The following is a 17,469-nucleotide window of genomic DNA, read 5'->3' as shown; positions in this document are numbered from 1 at the left end:
GAAAAGGCTGGGAGAGGAAGGTGCCCAGAAGGGGCCGCCTCACAAAGCGCCCATATCCCCTCCAGGGATGCTGGGGAAAGACTGGACCTCTGTGAGTCAGTCCTGGGAGAGGTTTGCTACCCCCACCTCAGGGCCTTGGTGCCTTTTTTCCCCTGACAGGGAGATGCGGCGTGTCTCAATCCCTTTGTGTTCTCACATCGCACTCCACTTGCTCCGGCACCTCAGCAGGGAGAAGCCATGCTATGATCTGATCTTCCTGACAGTCCTGGTGGAGGTGAGCCTGTTTGCAGCCTGAGCTGCCTCGCTCAGCTGCCTCCCAGCTCTCTGCCCTCTCGTAGCCACAGCTGCCTGGGACGGTGTCCAGGCCCTGTGCTGCTGCCTGGTCCCCGCCCTGTGTGGTTCTGGGCTCCTGCCGGCCGGGTCCCCTGTCACTGCCCTGTGCCTTTCAGGTCCTCGAGTGCCTGGACTTGAGTAAATGTCGTGGCAGCGCTCTGAAGACCATGGCAAAGTACCTCTGGAGTGAATGCTGTCACAGGCATTACCTGGCGCTCCGAGGCCTCGCGGTGCTCACCAAGGATCCTTGGATGGTGAGAAGGGGGCAGTGGCTGAAGCTGTGCTGGGCAAAGCAGCCCCTTGGGCTGGCAGGGCTTCAGGAGCTGAGGCAGCTGCTCCCAGCTCTCCTGCCTCACCTGCCCCAGTGCTCTGGGACAGGCCTTCAGCCTGTGGGCCCTGCTGCAGCAGGGTGGGCTTGCAGTGCCAGGGCAGTGTTGGCCCTGCAGCCGTCCACGGCTCCCCAGCACAGCCTTGTGTTCCGCACAGGCCAGAAGAATGTACCCTCTGTCTCAAAGGCTTCTGGAGCTGCTGGGGGCTCCAGATGTAGAGGTGGTCAGCATGAGCCTCTGTGTGTTCATGAATGTGCTCCAGCACCAAGACATCCTGGTGTCCAGCACCACTGCCCCGAAGCTGACTGAGGCACTTCTGCTGCTCTTTGACCACGTAAGGTTCTGCATCCTGAGCCACGGGCATCGGCTGCTTCCCAGAAACTTTGTGCTCTGTGGATTTTCAGGCCTTTGCCCAGGTGGGCCTGGAGTAGCTGGTGTAGGTCTTTTCCTTTCCTCTAGGACAACAGCCATGTGCGCTTGCTCTCCATTGAACTCTTCTGTAAGGTGATGGAATTGGTAGTGGATGAGGGAAAAAAGCCCCTGAAGACAATTGTGAACAAGAGCCTGTTGGCACTTTTAATCCACTGTCATGATGAGAACTGGCACGTGGCAAAGGTGAGCATTTGTATGATGCTGGCAGGGGGCTGGGCTGCCTCCTGCCCTGGCGCCTGGCGGGCTGCAGCCTCCTCCAGGCCCTGGCACAGGGACACAGCTCTTGTGCCCTGGGCTCTGGGCCCATCTCTGGGTCTCTGCTGCTCTCCAGGCTTCTCGGGAAACGCTGCTTGGTGCGGCCCAGTTTTTGAAGAGGAGGGATCTCAAACAGCTGCTGAAGAAGGAGCAGCTGTCAAAGCTCACCGAGTGGCTGGTAAGGAGGGCTGGGAAGCCGCAGCCCCAGCCCGGAGCAGCCCCTGAGCGCAGTGCTCGGTGTGCGGGCTGGCAGCTGTGCCCCTGCCCGCTGCTGCAGCCCGAGGCCCGCGGGCTCTGCTCCAGGCTCCTGCGGGCCCAGCCGGGTGCCGATGGAGCCGCGGCCCGGCGGGGCTGCGGGGCGGCCCCGCGGCTCCCCGGGCAGCAGCCGGCCCTCTGCCCCTGCAGAGCCCGGCGCCGGCGGCTGCTGGCCGCGCCTCAGGGCTGTGCGGGCAGGGGAGGCCGGGGCTGGCGCGGGGAGCGCCCGGCCCAGGGGCTGAGCCCGCGCCAACCCTTCCCTGCTGCCGCTCTCTGCAGCTGGCAGAGGACAGCAGCAGCGCGGCCGAGCACCTGCGCCGGGCCCTGCCCTACCTGCAGAGCCCACAGGAGCCCCTGCGAGAGGCGGCAGTCAGGTTCCTGGGTGAGCCGCGAGCCCGGGCTCCCTCCCCGCCCCGCCGCAGCTCGGCCCCAGCCCCGCCTGCTGCCCCGGCAGCGCCACCCGGGCCCGGCGCCTCTGGCAGCCGTGCCCTGGGGCGGCAGCGAGCGGCGAGGGCCCGGGCTGAGCCCTGCCGGGCCAGGAGGCCGTGTGGCCCCAGGGCTGGCAGCGCCGCTGGCAGGAGCTGTGCCGCTGGGCTGACAGGCTCTGTGTTCCCAGGGACGGCCGGGCGGCACCTCAGGGGACAGCCAGCAGAGCTTCACCTTCTCACTCAGGGTGAGTCAGGGCAGGGGCTGTCAGCAGGGGCTGCCGGGGGAGCTGCAATGCCGCCCAGGGAGCTGCAATCCCTGTCCCGGCTGCGGCCAGCTGCGCTCCTTGTGTGGACCAGGGCTGGTGTGGGCAGGGCACAGAGAGATTTCAGGGACGCCAGTGGGGGATTTGTGACCAGCGCCTTGCGGCTGATCCCCTTGGGTCCTCATCTCTGTTAGGCACGGCGAGAGCTGGGAGAGATGGCCTTAGCAGAAGAATCGCCGGGTGGCCCTCTGGGCTCTGACTGTGCTAGTTTATCTGTCTTCCAGCCCTTGAAGCCATGAGCGAAGATGACAGCCCATCCTCCACTCTCCTGGAAATTCAGGCTATTTTTGGACAAAGATGTGCAGAACTAAGGTCATCTGCTGGATTCAGAGAACCAGGGTCCCAAGCAGAGTACCAGGAGACAGTGAAGAGAGCACCAGGACTCCGTGTCACCAGAGCTCCAGGCACACCTGATGCTGGCCACAGCTGTGCCTGCTTCCAGCTCCCATAGCTGCTGCCTTCCCTCTTCCTGTTGACAGCTCCCTCCCTGCAGCCCTCAGACCCTGCCCATCCCCTCTTTTTGCCCCCATCTCATCCCTTCCCTTTCCCTTCCATTAATAAACAGTTTGGTTTCTCCCATTTACCTGCATCTCTGTGGAGCTGAAGCAGCGCAAATCCCAAGCCCTGGGACACACAGGCCCCTTCTGCTGTTCTCTTCCACGCCGTGTTCTCTGCACACACACAGAGGAATGAGGGCAGATCAGGCTGGAAAGGTGCCTGTACTGAAGGTGCAGTTCCACGTAACTGTGGAGGTGCAGATCCTGCTGAGCAGCCTGGAGCCCCTGGAATTTGGAAGAGCCAAGCTGAGTATGCTCTGAAGCCAGCTGTGAGGGATCCAATCACGACAAAGATTAGTTGAAAGAACAAGATAGATTATCCATCTTATTGCCCTCATGATTTCTTCTGCTTGAATTTTAATTTTAATGTCTGCACATATTTAATAAGCTTATCTAATTCTATGTCTGGATTTCCTACTACTGGTTTTCCTAAATAAGATCTTATAGATACCTTCACTTGCTTTTGACACCTTGTTGATAAAACTTTTGAATTTGCTTGCTTAATTAATCTATCACAAGCGTGTTCTGCTTCCCACCTATAAAAAGCTAATATCTTTTGTTCTGGTGCTTCAAATAACTGTAAAGCTATAGCAACTCCTAAGCCTGTGTCTTGTATTAAATCTCTCTGCCAAGAATCTCCTCGTTTTCGAAAGTCACAATGTTTACACCAAAAATGTAGTTTTAAAAATATTTGATCTTCCCAGTATGTTTTCCCACAACCCCCACAAACAAAAGCAATCCAACTGTTACAATTAAAATTCCCACAACTAAGACACTCAGGATTCTTTGGTCCTGAAATATGAACAGTCTGTAAAGCCTCAATAGCTGTAACAATTGCCATAAAAGTTAACTCTGAAGGCAAAAGTTGATCAATCACTGGGGAAAGTCCTCTTATCTCTTGAAGAATAGGTCCCACTGTGCGAATCAGCTTCTCTTCAATTCTCCTCTGGTCCTGATCCGTCAGGCAGGCTAAGAGACGACTCATCCAGAGCTGGTTTAGTCCATTTCGCCGGCACCCAGAGTGAACCTGTAGGGGTGGAAACACAAAGATATCCCCTTCCCCAATATAGGACCTTTGCTGGGTTCTGCCAAATATCTGTTTTAGGGTCCCTATACCTGACCCATACTTCTTTGCCCTTTTTGCTCATTTCTTTTTGTCCATAATGTATCATTGCAGGTGGTGCCTCTGAATCCCCAAATATACACAAATTATTAAGAACAAAGAGCACCTTCATTAATCTTTCCTGAACATCTCCAGTCTCTCTATATTTTTCCAGGTATCTCTTCAAAGTTCCTTTTGCCCTTTCTACTACAATTGCTTGTCCAGTGGGAGAATGTGCTATTCCTGTAATGTGCTTAATTCCCCATGATATTAAAAATCTATTCACCCTGCCACCAATGTATGCAGGACCATTGTCTGTCTAGATCTGCTTTGGCACTCCCATTACTGCAAAGTAACTACATAAATGCCTTATAACATGTAATGCTTTTTCTCCAGCTTGAGCTGTTGCCCAGATGTATTTACTATATGTATCTATAGTATCATGAACATATTTCAAGCGACCAAAGCTATTTACATGAGTAACATCCATCTGCCAGAGTTCATTAGATGAAAGACCTCGTGGGTTAACTCCCCATCCCATGCCATGACCCCCATTATGATGACTACAGGTAAGACAAGCTCTCACTATAGTAGTAGCATCTGCATGGGATATTCCAATCTCCCGTTGTAATAACCCTTTTGCATTCTGATGAAACATAGAATGTGCCTCCCTAGCAAGCATTTGCCCTGACAAAGGAGAAGTTTGAGTCACTGTGACGAGCTTATCTGCCCGAGAATTACCCTCTCCTAAGCCAATTTCCCATTTGCGACTTCCTATATGTATGATAGCATAAGGATGTTCTCGGATTTTTACTGCTTTTTGAAGTTGTATGAACAGTTCAAATAGTCTCTGATTTCGTACTTCCTTGATAGCAGCATCCTCTATTCTTTCCACAACACCAACTACATAGAAGGAATCTGTAACAATATTCAAAGGCCCCTTCAGGACTGTTAGAGCCCATACCACAGCTGCTAACTCCAGAGTCTGAAGGGTATCTGAGTCATTTGCAGTAAGAATTTCATGATTCCAGACTCCCTGCTTCTGCCATGTAATTGCCGCTCTTCTTGACCTCTTCCCTGCATCTGTGTATGCCGTTATTGCACCAGGAATCGGCTCCTTTTCTCGCTGTGGCTGAACCATCCAACTCAATTTTCCAATCCACTGTAATGGAGGATTTTTAATACTTTCAGTTATGACAGCACCTCCTACTCCTAGCAGAGCTTCCTGCAGTTCTTCACTATTGACCAAATACCATTGTAAAGAGTCCTTTTTCATAGGAAGCTGTATTAGTTCAGGCTCTTGTCCATAAACCTGCAAAATTCTCTCACGACCCCATTTTACCAAAGCTGCTAACAGTTCAATTTTTTGAATTAAAGTCTTTGTTTGCTGAAGTGGAGGGGTGTTTAGCCATTCTAACACCCTGATCTCCCCCGTTTTTGTTTCTAGCTGTGTTAAAGCTCCCAGCAAATGTTTTTCACCACACCATATAGTGAGATTAAGCGGGATTCCCAGTATTCGCTGATGTACACGACCCTGAACCACACAGTCTGTAATTTGCTGAAGAGTTCTTTTCTGCTGAGGATTAAGGGTCACTGGTGCTGTTGGGTCTGTGCCCTTCAATAAGGGTCTAAGAGAATCCAACAGTTCATTTGGAAGGCCCACTATAGGTTTAAGCCATTGTAAACCACCTAGTAATTTCTGAGCATCATTTAAAGTAACAATCTGTATTTTCAGTTCTAATTTGTGAGGCGTTACCAAGCTTTGAGACAATGTCCATCCCAAGTATTTCCAAGGAGGAGTTAACTGTATTTTCTCTGGGGCCACAACAAGCTTAAAACGTCCCAGCAAATTTTGTACATGCTTAACCTGTTGACTCGTAGATGACTTAGGTTGAGCAATCAAAATACCATCCATATAGTGATAAATAATAGCTTGTGGCCACTGTCGCCTCAATGGTTGTAATGCAGAATCTACGTAAAGTTGACACAAAGTAGGGCTGTTACGCATACCCTGAGGCAAAGCCGTCCATTCAAATTGTTGATCTGGACCTTCTCTGTTCAGAGCTGGCAAGGTAAATGCAAAGCGCTTTGTATCCCTGTCATGCAAAGCTATTGTGAAAAAGCAATCTTTGAGATCTATTATCAATAAAGGCCATCCTTCAGGTAACATTGCTGGATTAGGCAGACCTGGCTGTAGTGCACCCATTGGCTCCATCTGTTTATTAACCTCCCGCAAGTCATGTGGCAAGCGATAATTCCCTGACTTTTTCTTTATCACAAAGATAGGGGTATTCCAAGGACTTGTAGACACGTTCAGATGCCCTTGTTGATATTGTTCAGTGACCAAGGCATGAGCATGTTGCAGACTTTCCCTTTTCAAAGGCCATTGCTTTACCCATATAGGCTCATCACTTTTCCAAATTATGGGAATTGGGAAAGTCCAAGCAATGGCTATTATCCCAAAGGGTGCTCATTTGTCAGGACAACCCCTAGCTGAGCCAAAATGTCTCGCCCAATTAGGCATTGCATCGTAGGTGGCAATTGAACAAAAGAAAATATTGCCTTTATGACTTTACCATCTATTGAGACAGTAAGAGGTGGCGAGCGACTTGCAAGAGTTAAACCTCCAACTCCTGTTACTGCTGTAGCAGCTGGCTGTAAGGGCCAATGTGCAGGTCCACACTGTGGTGCAATAATACTTGAATCCGCCCCCGTATCCAGCAAACCTGTAAGCATGCATTTTTGTCCCTTATACTCCAACAAAACCTCTTTTCTTGGCCTGTCATTCAGATCCAAAGTTAATAGAGTCAGGCCTCCTGTAGATCCAAATCCATCTCCCCCACGGCTCTTCCGTGAGAATACAGCTTTAGTAACTTGCTCCAGAGGAACTAATTGAGCAATCCTTTGTCCTTTATTAATCCGAATAGGAGGAAATGGAGTATGAACCATAATCATAATTTCACCAGTATAGTCTGCATCAATGACACCAGGCAGCACAAACAATCCAAGCATAGAGGCCGATGATCTTCCCAATAACAAAGCTCCCATTGTCCTGCCCTTGATTATAATAGGTCCATTAACTCCAGTGGGGATCTTCTGCGGCTGTGGCGTCATTAAAGTCACTTCTACTGCGGCTGCCAAGTCCATCCCGAGGCTCTCTCTTGTGGCTGGACGCAAGGTGTCCTGTTGGAAAGGCTGGAGCAGCTATTTGTTTCAGAGCGCGGCTGCTCTTGTTCGCGCTGTTTCGGGCGTTTCCCGGTCTCCTCTTACAGGCAGCAATGTTATGAGTATCCGATTTGCACTTAGGACACCATACTCCAGCAGCAGAGCATTCTCGCCGAACGTGTCCTGTCCCTCCACATCGGAAACATCTCATATGGCTGCCGTAAAGACTTCCCTGGGTTGCTACTGACACTTGGCTACTTTCTTTTCTGCATGATGTTGTAATAACTCATTGTGAACTACCTTCCACCACTTTCCCAACTTTTTAGCTGTCTTATCATCATCTAAAACTTCCTTCCACAGTTTATCCCCAAACTTACGCCACTCAGACAACTCATGTACTGTATGAGGATTTACAAAGAACCCCTTAGAATACCCATATGTTAATAACCCTGGCAGATCTTTTTGCAAATCAATGCCTTTAATCTGCCTTCTCTGCAAGAATGCAGTAAATAAATCATATGCTGCTTGCCTCTCCATACCTATATTGCCAGTGCTGTTGCAGCCCTCCGAGGTCGTCGTCAGCACGTATCGGCCAGGCTTGCCTGTGCAGTCACCTGGGGCACGGTGCACTCTATTTCAATTCAGCACTTTTGCCGTCCTGGCTGCATCAGGACCCGAACCCTTTTTCGTCACTCCACCATGGTGCCTATCACGTCGATCGGGTCACCATTTTTGTGGAAAAATGACGGGAGACAAGTCCATTCTATAATGTCAACAAGTCTCAGTTTATTCCAAGCACGCATGTACAGTTATACCCGTTATAATGAAGCTCATGCATATTGCAAAACTTAGGCTCATCATTGGTATATTAAAAACAGGTCTACCCCGCCTTTGGAGCTTTCTAAGCTTGCTTTGTTTTCCCTTACATTTATCTTTTTGCTGACCATTCCACTGTTGGGAACCAGCTTACCCAAGGACATAAGATATTATTGCTACATTTGCTATAGCTGCAGTATGCAATTTTCAGCTACTGCTTCACTAACTGCACGTAGTCATGTCCTTTCTCACGAAGCCATTCATCCACAAAACGCTCCACATCACTCTAACACCTCTGTGATGTCATAGTGACACTGTGAGGTCACAAAGCTTTTTGTGATGTCACAGTGACATCTCTGTGAGATCAAACAGCTCTCTGTGAAGTCACACAGACACCTCTGTGATGTCATACAACCTCCTGTGATGTCACAAAGATATCTCTGTGATGACACACTAACATCTCTGTGATGTCACATTGACCTTGTGAGGTCACACAGCTCTCTGTGATGTCAAACACATCACAGAGAGCTGTGTGACGTCACAGAGATATCTCTGTGATATCACAGGAAGTTCTGTGACATCACAGAGATGTCTGTGTGACATCACTAAAAGCCTTGTGACCTCACAGAAATGTCAATGCGACATCACGAAGAGCTGTGTGACATCACAGAGATGTCCATGAGATATCACTGTGATCTGTGTGAGGTCACAGATGTGTCAGTGTGGCATCAGAGAGATGTCATTGTAACATCAAAGGAGGATCTGTGCAATCACAGAAGAGTCAGTGTGACATCAAAGAGAACTGTGTGACATCACAGTGCTGTCAGTGTGGCATCACATAGAGCTGTGTGACATCACAGAGATGTCTTTGTGACATCAGAAAAAGCTTTGTGACCCCACAGGGTCTCTGCTACATCACAGCCATATAAGTGTGACGTCACAGAGGTGTCTGTGTGACATCATAGAGATGTCATTGTGACGTCAGAGAAGGATGTCTGACATCACAGAGATGTCTGAGTGACATCATAGACAGCTGTGTGACCTCACAAGGTCAATGAGACAAAACAGAGACGTCAGTGTGACGTCACAGAGATGTCTCTGTGATATCAGAAAGAGCTGTGTGACCTCAAAGGGTAACTGTGACGTCACAGAGGTGTCCGAGTGACATCACAGAGGTGTCTGAGTGACATCACAGACAGCTGTGTGACCTCACAAGGTCAATGGGACATCACAGAGATGTCAGTGTGACATCACAGAGATATCTCTTTGACATCACAGGAAGTTCAGTGACATCACAAAGATGTCTGTGTGACATCACTAAAAGCCCTGTGACCTCACAGAAATGTCAGTGCGACATCACGATAAGCTGTGTGACATCACAGAGATGTCCATATGATATCACTGTGATCTGTGTGATGTCACAGATGTGTCAGTGTGGCATCATAGAGATGTCATTGTGACGTCAGAGGAGGATGTGTGACATCACAGAGATGTCCGAGTGACATCATAGACAGCTGTGTGACCTCACAAGGTCAATGAGACAAAACAGAGATGTCAGTGTGACGTCACAGAGATATCTCTGTGAAATCACAGGAAATTGTGTGATATCACAGAGGTGTCATGCTGACATCAAAAAGACGTAAGTGTGACATTCCAAGAAGCTGAGTGCTGTCACAGAGATTACAGTGTGACATCACAGAGAGCTGTGTGACATCCCAGAGACGTCCCTGTGATATCACAGGGAGCTGTGTGATGTTATGGAGGCGTCAGTGTGACATCATAGAGTTGTCATTGTGACATCAGAGGAGGAGGTTGTGTGACTTCATGCCGCTGCCTCGCTCCGGAAGACTCTGACCGATCTTCCCTAGGCAGCCCTAGCTAGCCGCAGCAGAACACGAGGCGGGCAGGCTAAGGCTCTGGCCGCTGGACTGCAAGGCAGCTTTGGCCAGGGCCTTCGTGGGTTCCACGAGTGCGGACAGTTGCAGGAGTCCAGGAAAAAGACACAGAAGGTCCAGCTCAGGGAGCAAGCTCTGGTATTTCTTAGCCCAACGGGGCAGAACAGCAAACCAAAGCAAATCCACAACATGACAACACGGAAGGTGGTGCTAGCCGGAGCTGGCACAGAACTGAACTTGGCATGGGATTTTATAGGGCAGGGGAAGGGAAAACAACCTCCAATCAGGGGCTAGCAGGGAGGGGCTAGGGGTGTGCCAGGAGAGGGGGACCACCAATAGGGGAAAGGTAGGGGAGGGGTCCCAGGTCCTCGTTCAATCACTCGGTGCCCTGAGTAGAAGCTTCTAGATGGGGGGCAAGGAACACCAAGTGATAGACAAGGCACCTGGGAGGGGTAAAGGGAAAAGACCTTGCCCCTTCCAGGGTGATGGACAGATACTGGAAAGGCGGGAAGGGAGGACAAGGCAGGAAAACTAGGGAAAGAACCATTACAATGTGGGGGGGAACCGGGATGAACCAAATAACATTACAAAACGTACCAATAACAAATATAACTGAGCAAATATAACAAATATAACCAAATAGGAACCGAAAACACACCACCACAACTTCACAGAGAAGTCAGTGTGACATCTGAGAGAGCTGTGTAACATCACAGGGATGTCCATGTGATATCACAGAGAGCTGTGTGACGTTCTGGAGGTGTCAGTGTGACCTCACAGAGAAGTCAGGGTGATATCACAGAGAGCTGAGTGACAGTTTGGAGGCGTCAGTGTGACATCATAGAGATGTCATTGTGACATCAGAGGAGGAGGTTTTGTGACGTCACAGAGAAGTCAGTGTGACATCTGAGAGAGCAGTGTAACATCACAGGGATGTCCATGTGATATCACAGAGAGCTGTATGACATTATGGAGCAGTCAGTGTGACATCAAAGAGAAGTCAGTGTGATATCACAGAGAGCTGTGTGACATCACAGATATTGGTGCAACATCACAGGGATGTCCATGTGACATCTCAGAGAGCTGTGTGACGTCACAGAGATGTCAGTGTGGCATCTCAAAAAGATGTGTGACCTCACAGGGTCACTGTGACGTCACAGAGATGTCAGAGTGACATCACATAGATGTCTTTGTGACATCACAAAAAGATTTGTGGCCCCACAGGGTCTGTGCGACATCACAGCCATCTGAGTGTGACGTCACAGAGGTGTCAGTGTGACATCATAGAGATGTCATTGGGATGACAGAGGAGGTTGTGTGACATCACAAAGATGTCTGGGTGACATCATAGACAGCTGCGTGTCCTCACAAGGTCAATGTGACATCACAGAGATGTCAGTGTGACGTCACAGAGATATCTCTGTGACATCACAGGAAGTTCTGTGACCTCCCAGAAATGTCAGTGCGACATCACGATAAGCTGTGTGACATCACAGAGATGTACATGTGATATCACTGTGAGCTGTGTGATGTCACAGATGTGTCAGTGTGGCATCACAGAGAGCTGTGTGACATCACACATATTGGTGCAACATCACAGGGATGTCCATGTGACATCTCAGAGAGCTCTGTGACGTCACAGAGATGTCAGTGTGGCATCTCAAAAAATAAGTGACCTCACAGGGTCACTGTGACATCACAGAGATGTCATTGTGATTTCAGAGGAGGTGGTGTGACATCACAAAGATGTCCGTGTGACATCACAGAGAGCTGTTTGTCCTCACAATGTCAATGTGACATCACAGAGATGTCAGTGTGATATCAAAGAGATGTCCCTGTGGCATCACAAAAAGCTATGTGACCTCACAGGGTCACTATGACATCACAGAGATATTAGAGTGACATCACATAGATGTCTTTTTGACATCACAAAAAGGTTTGTGACCTCAGAGGGTCCGTGCGACATCTCAGCCATCTAAGTGTGACATCACAGAGGAGTCAATGTGTCAACATAGAGATGTCATTGTAACATCACAGAGATATCTCTGTGATATCACAGGAAGTTGTGTGAAATTACAAAGATGTGAGTGTGACATCACAAGAGGTTTGTGATGTCACAGAGACATCCGTGTGGCTCTACAGAGAGCTGTGTGACATCAGAGATATTAGTGCAACATCACAGGGATGTCCATGTGACATCACAGAGAGCTGTGTCTTGTCACAGAGGTGTTAGTGTGACATCATACACATGTCATTGTGACATCAGAGGAGGATGTGTGACATCACGAAGTTGTCCATGTAACATCATAGACAGCTGTGTGATCTCATAAGGTCAGTGTGACATCACAGAGATATCAGTGTGACGCCACAGAGATATTTGTGTGACATCACTAAAAGCACTGTGACCTCACAGAAATGTCAGTGTGACATCACGAAGAGCTGTGTGACATCACAGAGATGTCCATGTGATATTACTGTGAGCTGTGTGACGTCAATGATGTGTCAGTGTGGCATCATAGAAATGTCATTGTGACATCAGAGGAGGATGTGTGAAATCACGAAGAAGTCAGTATGACATCAAAGAGAATAGTGTGACATCACAGATATTAGTGCAACATCACAAGGATGTCTTTGTGACATCTCAGAGAGATGTGTGACATCACAGAGATGTAAATGTGACATCACAAGAAGCTGAATGCTGTCACAGAATTTTCAGTGTGACATCCCAGAGAGCTGTGTGACATCCCAGAGATGCCTATGTGATATCACAGAGAGATGTGTGACATCACAGAGATGTCACTGTGGCATTTCAAAAAGCTGTGTGACCTCACAGTGATGTCACTGTGACATCACAGAGGTGTATTTGTGACATCACAAAAAGCTTTGGGACGGGACCTCACAGGGTCGGTGCGACATCACAGCATTCTAAGTGTTACATCACAGAGGTGTCGGAGTGACATCACAGAGATGTCTGTGTGAGATCAGATAGAACTCTGTGACATCACAGAGAATTCAGTGTGATGTCACAGAATGCTGTGTGACATCACAGAGCGCTTTGTGACATCACAAAGATGTCCGTGTGACATCATAGACAGCTGTGTGACCTCACAAGGTCAATGTGACAAAACAAAGATGTCAGTGTGATGTCACGTGCTTCGGCGTCTCCAGCGGCACCTCTGGCTCCCACCCTCTGTTGTCTCAGCAGCTGCACCTCTGCCTCTGGCCGTGCCTGCTGCTTCAGCAGCAGCGACACTCCTGCCTCCTGCCCGGCCCGCTGTGGCTCCGGTGCTCGTGATGCCTGCTGCGTTCCGGCAGCCAGCGCCGTTTCTGTCTCCGATGACTGCAGCTTCTGTGCCTGTCACATCCACGGTGTCACAAGCTCCAGCTGATCCCTTCATGTCGCTGCCTGCGATGGAAGGATCTGCCGAGCCACCAGTCACGGCTCCAGTCCCCGCCCCATCACCGGTGCTGGCCCCTCCATGCCGGGGGCTGTTGGCTCAGGGGCCATGGCTGGTTCGTCTGTTTCGAGGTCGGTAGCCGCTTCCCCAGCCTCGGTGTCTCCCACCAACCCACCCTCGCCCGTGGATTGCAGGCTGTGCTACGCCCCTGTCACAGGAGGCAGGTAGTGACAGCGATGCTTTGATCGGCTCAGTTCTGCCACAGGGCCGTGACCGTGTGTCGGAACGCCGACACCAACGGGGGCAGCGGGCATCTCAGAGAGATCTGTAGATGCTCCCTGCCTGTAAGGTGTTTGTGCCACCGATAAATCACCATCGCTTTTGGGATGCAGTCAGGAAGGGGCTTTGGAGGCTTGTGACTGGGATTTTTTAGAGCAGGTGGGAAAACCTGGTGGTGCGGTTCTGAACCCACTGCTCAAGGAGACAGAGACCAAACCTAGCAGTCAGTTGATTCCTCTGCGCTCTCCAGAGGGAGCACGAGAGGATGGGTGTGACGATGCTTCAGTGCAATGTAAGCTTCAAGTCTTTCCTGTGCAAAGGGCTGTCCCAAATTTGGGACAACAGGACAAGTACGATGTTTTACCTGGGAAGGTTGTGCAGGATTTGCAGGACAAAGTGGCAAAATATGTGCTGGGTTCTGCTCCACTGATGCAGGTCCTCAGAGTGATAAACACTGACCTGCTTGATCCCTAGGATATCAAACATCTGGCCTCTGTGTTTTTCCAACCTGTGCAGCTTGATGTTTTTATGAACAACTGGAGGAGGATGGCCGACAGGGCTGCAGCTGAAAATGCACACTACCTTTGACAGACCCTAGATGCTGTGTGGGGGTGGGTGTGCTCATGGGACAGAATGCCTTTGCCAATCCTGATCTTCAGGCTACTTGGCACCCCATCGTACTTGAGCAGGCCCAGAAGGTGGGCTTTGCGGCATTGATGAAAACCATGGACACAGCCGCTCCCAGGCAACGGTATGTAAAGAGAACACAGGGACCCAAAGAATTGTTCTTGCCATTTGTTTAAAGGCTTGCAGCTGCTTTAGAAAAGCAAATCAAGGATGAGAATTTGAGGCAGGTTTTGTGCAAAACTTTGGCAAGGGACAATGCAAATGAAGATTGTAGGAAAATTATAAATGTGTTGCCAGGCGATCCATCGTTCACAGACATGGTCAAAGCTTGTTCCAAGGTTGCTACAGTGGACCATAAAATGTCTGTTCTGGCAGCATCCTTGAAAGCAGGCCTACCGTCCTCAGGGGCTGGCCATCCCAAAAAGGGGAAGAAGAAGGGCAAGCAGGTGCAGGGGATGAAAGTCCGGAAAGGGCCAGACTCTAATTTCCTGTGCTCCAGGTGTGAGAGGCCAGGTCATCTTGCTAAAGACTGCAAGTCTACTCACCATGCCAATGGTAAGCATTTGTCAGGCTCAGGAAATGGGGGAAAGAGCGCACAGGGGAACTGCACGCTGAAACAAGTGATCCCCCAGAGCACAGCACCAGCGCAGGGTGTCTCAGTCAACTCAGCGCAAGCACCCATGGCTCTGCCGGGGTGGATGTACACACCGCAGCAGCAGTCATCTTAGATTCTAGTCAGGTGCACAGGGTTCTTCTGAATGCATTTGGGCCTTTAGGCCATGGATTGAGTGCATTTTTGGTAGGACGATCTAGTGCTACCCTTCTGGGAATCTTTGTGCACCTGGGTATCATTGATTCCGATTTTATGGGCCAGATTTTTGCCACGGTTTCTACATCACCCCCTCTGTCATTATTCTGGCAGGGACCCGCATTGCTCAACTTGTGCTTTTCTACTTGTGTGTTCCCAGGGCAGGCCAATGGACACATGGAGATGGTGGTTTCGGATCCACAGGACGGCTGCAAGTCCTCTGGTCCACGATCATTTCTGCCAACCATCCGCAGATGATGTGCTCCATGATTTTACCAGGTGCCAGCCTGCCTTGGATCCAGCTGCAAGGTTTGATCGACACTAGAGCCAACCTGACAGTTGTCTCCACCTCTGTGTGGCCTCCTAAGTGGCCTCTGGACTCTGTGGGAGTGGCCATTGAAGGATTGGGGACTACAGCGCAGACATTTGTGCACCAGCAGGCTGTTTTGATCAATAATCTGGAAGGGCAGACAGCTAAGGTTTGGCCCTATGTTACTGCAGCTCCCATCACTCTTTGGGGTGGGATCAGCTTCGTCAGGGACACATTGAACCTTCTACCAGTCCCTGGAGCTCTCCTGTTTTTGTAAACAAGAAAAAGTCGGGGAAATGGAGGTTGTTACAGGATCTCTGAAAAGTTAATACGGTTATGGAAAGTATGGGGGCATTGCAGCCTGGGATGCCCTTGCCTACCATGCTCCCCACAGGTTGGGAAATCTTGATTGTTGATTTAAAGGACTGTTTTTTATGATCCCTTTGCATCCTGATGACAGAGCAAAATTTGCTTTCACCATGCCTCCCATCAACAGTGCTGAGTCTGTGCCGAGATATCAATGGAAGGTTTTGCCATTGGGCTGCAGGAACAGTCCGACCATTTGTCAGTAGTGTGTGGCCCAGGCCTTGCCCGGAGTCTGTGAGCAGTTCCCTGACGTGTATTGTTATCATTACATGGATGACATTCTGGTGGCGGCACCCACTCAGGACGAACTGCTGAGGGTTCAGTCTCAGTTGTCCTCCGCCCTGCATTCTTATGGACTACAAGTAGCTCCGGAGAAGGTTCAGAGCCAACCTCCTTGGAAGTATTTGGGGGTCAAGATTCTTGAGCAAACCATTCAACATCAGGAGGTGCAATTTCCAAAGGGTATTGTGACCCTGATTCATGCCTAGAGATTGCTTGGGGTCATCAATTGGTTACATCCCTATCTGGGACTGACCACAGCGCAGATGTCCTTGCTGTTCTACCTTTTAAAGGGGGACCCGGATCTGAGTTCACCTCAGAAATTGACTCCTGAAGTACGACAAGCGCTGGAGGAGGTTCAACAGTCTTTGTCTACTCACCAGGTTTACTGAGTAGACCTTTCCATTGATATCACTGTTTTTATTATCTATCCAGACAGTCATCCCACAGGTGTTATTGGCCAATGGAATGACAAATGGCCTTATCCTTTGCACATCTTAGAGTGGGTCTTTTTACCCATCAGCTCAAAAAGATAGTGTCTTTGCTGATTAATTTGATAATCAAATGCCATTATTGGTGTTTGCAATTGATGGCGGCTGATCCCGCAAGGATCATTCTTCCAGAGGGGCAGGACACCTTTGAATGGTGTTTTATTAAGTGCCCCTTTGAAAAACGTGCTGCAAAATTTTCTAGGGCAAATTGTTTATAATCTGCCCAGTCACAAATTGCTGCAACTGGCAAAGATGACCAGTCTGTAGTTACGACCAAAAAACAGTCGAGTACCAGTGCGGGGACCCACCGTCTTCACTGACGGCTCTGGAAAAACAGAAAAGGCCATTGTGACCTGGAAGGATGAGTCAGGATGGCAAGTGCTGGAAGGCCACGTGTCCGGCGCAGCCCAATTGGTTGAGTTGAAAGCCATTGCTATGGCATTTCAGAGGTGCCTTTGAATTTGGTCACTGATTCTGCTTATGTTACAGACAAGAGGCTGGATAACCCACTGCTGAAAGAAGTCAACAATGCCATTTGTTTCAGTTGCTGAGAGCATTGTGGTGCACAATTCAAGCCCGGATTCATCCGTACTACATCCTGCACATTCAGAGTGACACCACTTTACCAGGTTTTATAACAGAAGGTAAAATCAGGGCTGACAGGTTGGCTTACTCAGCTGTGCTGCAGGCTACTTTTGTCACAGGCCAGCGGTGCTTGGTTTTCCTTGAGCAGTCATGGCGAGGAGCAGGACGGAGGGGGTAGGTGTGCCTTGTGTGCTTTTTGTGCCTAGTCTGTGTGTTGTGGGCTCGGGTCTGTCTCTAGATCCCCTTGTGGGCAGGGGTGGCCTGGTTGGGCTTGTCGAGCCCCCGTGGGGTTCTGTGCTTGTGCCCAGAGGGTGGTGTGGTGGGTTGAAGGGCGCTGCTGAGGGGCTGCCAGGTGCCTATGGCACACCTCCCTGAGAGCGCCCGGTCTCGTCTGATCTCGGAAGCTGAGCAGGGTCGGGCCCTGCTGCTGCTGGGG

The 17,469-nt window shown here is 49.9% G+C and overlaps 1 pseudogene; it reads left to right on the top strand.

Moving 5' to 3' along the window:
- Positions 1–13,378: 13,378 nt before the first annotated feature.
- Positions 13,379–16,302, top strand: LOC146765935 (endogenous retrovirus group K member 8 Gag polyprotein-like; annotated as a pseudogene).
- Positions 16,303–17,469: the final 1,167 nt, after the last annotated feature.

This window comes from Lonchura striata, chromosome 16, assembly GCF_050655825.1.
Source record: "Lonchura striata isolate lonStrDom1 chromosome 16, ASM5065582v1, whole genome shotgun sequence".
Lineage (NCBI taxonomy): Eukaryota > Metazoa > Chordata > Aves > Passeriformes > Estrildidae > Lonchura > Lonchura striata.
This window is presented reverse-complemented; position numbering and strand designations above follow the sequence as displayed.